We start from the raw sequence: 5,126 nt of genomic DNA, 5'->3' as shown, positions 1-5,126 counted from the left end.
CATTCACCTCCCCATCCAAATCTGTACCTAAAATGGTGTTTGGCACAGATTAGCCACCCAAAACACATTTGCTGAATAAATGAATGAATCATTAAATATGTTTTTCTTTTAGAATCTAAAGATAGGTTACACATAAAACCCACAAACGAGACCTTCCATGAATCATTTTCATTCCTCCCTTCCGCACCCTGTATCACCTACTTATCTGAGATCCTCTAAGATTTTAGTTTCATATAACTAAACTCACTCTTTTTTTCCCTTCCTCTCTCCCTCCTTCCTCCCTTTCTTCCTTACTCTTTTCCTCTATCATTTTCTTCTTCCCTCCTTCCTTCCTTTTCTTCTTTCTTTCTGTTTCTTATTTCTTTCCTTTTTCTTTCTTTATTCTCATTTTTTTTCTTTCTTACAGGTACATTTCTTCAATATTCTTTCTTTTTTTTTTTTTAAAGGTTGAAAAAATTACTTTATGAAGCCTTAAGCGCTGAGTATAATTACAATTTAATAATATTTTACTTCCAAAATAAAAGTTATTATAGGTGAGACCATGAAATTTCCTAACACTTGATTTTAATACATTGCACTAATTTTCTAAAACAACTCAGAGGAACCCATATTTACAATAGGTGGAGTATTTATGAAAAATCTGGCATCAGGTATATTTTATATGTGTATGTGTGTCTGTGTGTATATATATATATATAACATCAAAAATTATATGAACTAAGAAACAGAGCTTGTATATCTTAATAGCAGTACTAGAGTGCAGAGTTAGAGAGTTGGATTTTATAAATGCTTTCCAATGCCTGGGGTTTGGAAAAGGAGCAGACATCTTGTTTTCAAAACCTGAAGTTTTTCTCAGGACTGAAGTCAAAATCGTAACTACCACAGAGGAAAAAAGGGAAGCTTTTCCCGCTTTAATTGTTCGTCTGCGTCGGAAAGTCAGTATCCCTGAGATAAGAACCACTGTAATAAGAAGGGAGTGAATAGGTTCTCCCAAAGGAAGATTGTTTGTTGCTGAAATACGCCTACTGGTCATCAGATGTAAACTTTGCATTTCCCAGCTTAATGCTTGGCAGCACCAAGACGTTTTAGTAATGGTTCATCATAAACCCAACATTCTCCATCTTCATGAAATAACCTGGTCTCCCACTGAATTTCCTTCTCCTTCCTTTCTCGGGCTTCTGCTCTTTGTCTTTCTTCAAGTCTGTGCTTTGCTTCAGTTGCTGCATCAATGTCTCTGATTTTTAAATTGAAAGTGACATCCTTCCAAAGGCAGCGAGATTCATACTCATTCTGATCTTCCAACTTCCTCACTTTCTTTTTGATTATAGGCAACTTCTTGGTATCTACGAAGACTGTACTTTCCCCTGTTGCATATTTTGCATACATTACACCATTCCATTCCCCTTCAATTGAGCAAAAAGACTTCTTGTCATTTGGAGAAAAAATCTCAGTAGTAATTCTGTGCTTCTTGCCCCCATAGAAAGGTTTAGTGTGGAAGACGATATTTGCACTATAGCCCGTTTTGGAACAATTAATATTGCATTCTCCTCCTAATTCCACCCAGGACACTGTGAGGATAGACCTTCCATAACCATTGGGGAATGTGAGAATGTAATGTTCATCATAGTCTAGACATGAGACACAGCCCTGCCCTATGTTATGTACCCCAATTGACATTCCAAGGAATTTTGATTTGGTCCAGATATGAGCATTGAATTGTATCTTCTTATTAAAACACTCTGCATAAAAGGCTGAAATAGGTGGATGATGGGAAACCTGCTCAGCCACAAATGTTACACTGTTTTTGGAAACCCCAGGTACTGGTTCTTCTGAAACTAGCTCCGTATTCTCTTCAGTATCATTTGGTAATGTCCAATGACACTGAAAGATTTCACCCAAAATGGGGTTGTATGGCTTTTTGGCGACTGATCCTTTCCTTCCTGCATGAAAGGCTGAGAGGTACCATTTCACAACCTGAACCATTCGATCCCTGGGATCCTTCTGGTCACTAATGCTCACGAACAGGTCCGGATGTGCAAAAAAGTCTGCATACATTTCTAAAAGAGATCTTCTTTCAAGAATAAATGTTGGAAGAACTACCTTAGTGAGATCCATTCCAAGCCTAACCTGTGACAAGAGGTGCATGATAACGCTCTTGTGCTCCTCCACTGACCCTGCCTCCCCATCGTCGTCTCTATCATCATGTGAATCGAAAAGGTCAGCATCGCTTGTCCCATTGGACATAGAAGAATTCAGTGATTCTGTGGTATCTGGGCGCTTCAGACTATTTCCCAAGCTGCTGTGTGTCAAAACTGAGGCAGATCCAGAAGAATCTATTAGGCGCTTTGGGGATGAGCTACTTTGATGGAATTCATCAGCATCATAGAATTCATCTTCACTGCTAGAATAAGAAAACTCTGGGACTGTATTTGGAGATAAGTTGACATGGCTTGGAGAAGTGAGATTGCTACTAGGTGGTGAATGGCCACTGCCTATACTATTTGGTGTTGGAGTCTGATGATGTCCCAAAGTAGCTAATACAGGTCCAACTGGTAGGGAAGATGGACGCTGCTCTGACTTACACAACTGAGCAGGTTCTGGAGGTAAGACAGTCTGGGAAGGCATTGTGCTGATCACAGGTTCCAAGGGACTAGGATGATATATTGCATCTACAGGATTAATAGTACTTTTAGCAATCTGCAGCAATACAATGCAGTGTTTAATTGATTCTACCATGCTATTTGTTGTCTCTTTGAGAGTTTCAATTTTCTTTCTCTGTTCATCATCTTTGCAGTTTTGAAGCTTGTCATCAAAAAGCTTTAATTGTTCTATCAAGATTTGTAGGTAAGCATCAGCCTCTGTAAGTTTCTTATCAAAGTCTTGAACACTAGGAACAAATCCTGAATCCAATCCCCCAGGGGGCGGCGGCAAGGAGGCAGAGGGAGCCCAACATTTCCGCACACGGCCAGGCTCTGGGCCGGCAGCAGGGACCCCGGGGACTCAGGGGTGGGGGCCAGCGCCTCTCCCAGACCCTCGGGGTCTACTCACTCCGCAAGTGGCCAGCAAGAAAGCCATTCGCCAGGACCCCCCGCCCTCTGTGCCTCCGGGGGAGGGGGCTGGGGGCTGCTCCCAAGCGCCCCTTTTCTTCCCCCCTAGATCGGATCCCTGGGCTGCAGCGCAGGCAGTCCAGACAGAGGCTCAGGCAATATTCTTTCTTGTATTTCATATATTCCTTTGAGTTCTCTATTGAGCATATAGCCTCATCATTTTTTTTTTTTTCTTTTGGTCTTGGTTTTAAACTTGGGTCTCCGTTTCATAATTTTTTTTTTAAGTGTTTGGAGGTGATAATGTGTTTCTTTATGGGAAGTTTCTGTACAACTATTTGTGTGTGTTCCTTCTGTTTAGTGTATCTGCCTCTACTGACTGTGAGATTCAGGACAGTATGTCAAGTATTCATCTTCTGGTTGGGGAAGGAGGGATGTTAGCATCACCCTCAAGCCCCTGCCATGTTCATGTTTGACATCATATCCATTGCTGTCTTCTAATGCACTTTCTCAAACAACAGTCATAATGCTGGTTCTTGCATGCTTCTACTTTCTATTATTCCTCTGATTTTTGGTTGCCATACAACCATTCTAACTTTTGGTGGTAATTCCTCTTCTATAATCTACTTCTGTTAATCTTTCTGTCATGAAAGGTTTACCCCAAATTTTTAGTACTTATGTCATTGTTTTTGTAAAGTTTTAAGGTATTCTTTTTGTTCTTCTTTTTCTTCTTTTCTTCCTCCTTATTTATTCTATTTTCATCTATGGTCTACCATTTCTACTTGTTTGGGAAATTAGGAGAGCTAAATCATGTGTTTAGTTTGTCAATTTTATTTACCTTTCCAATTTCCTGTGTGTGTGTGTTATTAAGAACAAAAACAAAAACTTTTTTTGTGACAAAATTCCAGATGCAAAAATTTCATTTGCAAAGTAAATTAGAGTAAAAAAGTTATAACAAGATATCCCCAATACCTTCATGATTCACTCTCTAATAACTTGACATAGTGGCTTTATGCTCCATTGTACACAGAGTTAGGTTTATAATGTTCCATTCCCAAACAATTGATATTCTCTCTGTTGACTATTTTACCTAACATTCTACCTCTGGCAATTCTCAATCTCACTCAAATCTCCCTTCAGTCCTGTTACTAGTCTTGTTTCTCTGCCTCTTATTGTCTACTTTAAAAACAAACAATAAAACAGGATCCTTTCACTGATTTCCTGAAGGATACTCACACAAGGCAATTTTGTGTAAAAGGTGATTACTAAAGATGTAGAGGGTATTATGCCACATTGAGGACACCTACAAAGCTAATATTAAGTGTGACAACATCTGTATTTGCATATTGCTTTTCTCTCTGCACACTCTCTGCATGAAGCATTGCTTACTGTTGACTACTATGTGCCTTTTCCACTCCGTGCCTCCATCCTCCTACATTGCCTGACAGCCTACTGCTGAGGTTCCTTTCTTAAATTAACTATTTACTTTTTCATTAAAAACTCAGTACCCCAAATCATTTATGGACAAAGGAAGTGAGCTGTTATTTAATATTTATATGGGTAATAATTTCTGGTTTTCCATGCTACTGTTAATAGTACAACTACATTTTCCACCTTGTTCTTTAAAATATTTTAAGTATAACAGGGCACCTAATATAATATTATTTTTTTAAAAAATAGTAGTTTTCACTAGGTTTCTAGTAGGTTTATGGCTCTGATCCTGCTCCTTTGAAGGAGTGTTGTCGACCTGATATTAGGCATAGAGGTCAGCTATCATATCAGCAAGGTAGCAGTGAATCAGTAATCTTGAGGTAAAGGCAAAAATCTAAGGGAGACATTGAGTAGTCCTCCTACAAATAAACACCTTACCCTGAAAATGGAGACAAAAACACAATATAAAACTAGCAAATGGTAGTCACAAAGAGGGCAAAGCATACCGATAGAGTTGAAAGTCAATTTCCTTTTAGAAGAAAAGTTTGAAAATAAAAGGTCAAAAATGCATAGAAGCTTGAGGCAAGTCTATTTTCAGAGATTTGTAACTTTCATGAAAAAGCCAAAGGGGGAAAAATTTCATCCACATGA

General features: G+C 38.8%; 1 pseudogene across 1 annotated transcript; it reads right to left on the bottom strand.

The window, feature by feature from the left end:
- Nucleotides 1–479: 479 nt before the first annotated feature.
- Nucleotides 480–3,196, bottom strand: LOC105860665 (oxysterol-binding protein-related protein 9 pseudogene; annotated as a pseudogene). The gene has a single exon (XR_012921419.1). The product of XR_012921419.1 is annotated as an oxysterol-binding protein-related protein 9 pseudogene (transcript).
- Between the last annotated feature and the right edge of the window lie 1,930 nt (nt 3,197–5,126).

Source organism: Microcebus murinus, chromosome 10, assembly GCF_040939455.1.
Source record: "Microcebus murinus isolate Inina chromosome 10, M.murinus_Inina_mat1.0, whole genome shotgun sequence".
Classification (NCBI taxonomy): domain Eukaryota; kingdom Metazoa; phylum Chordata; class Mammalia; order Primates; family Cheirogaleidae; genus Microcebus; species Microcebus murinus.
The sequence above is the reverse complement of the archived record's forward strand: the minus strand, read 5'-3'. Positions and strand labels throughout refer to the sequence as shown.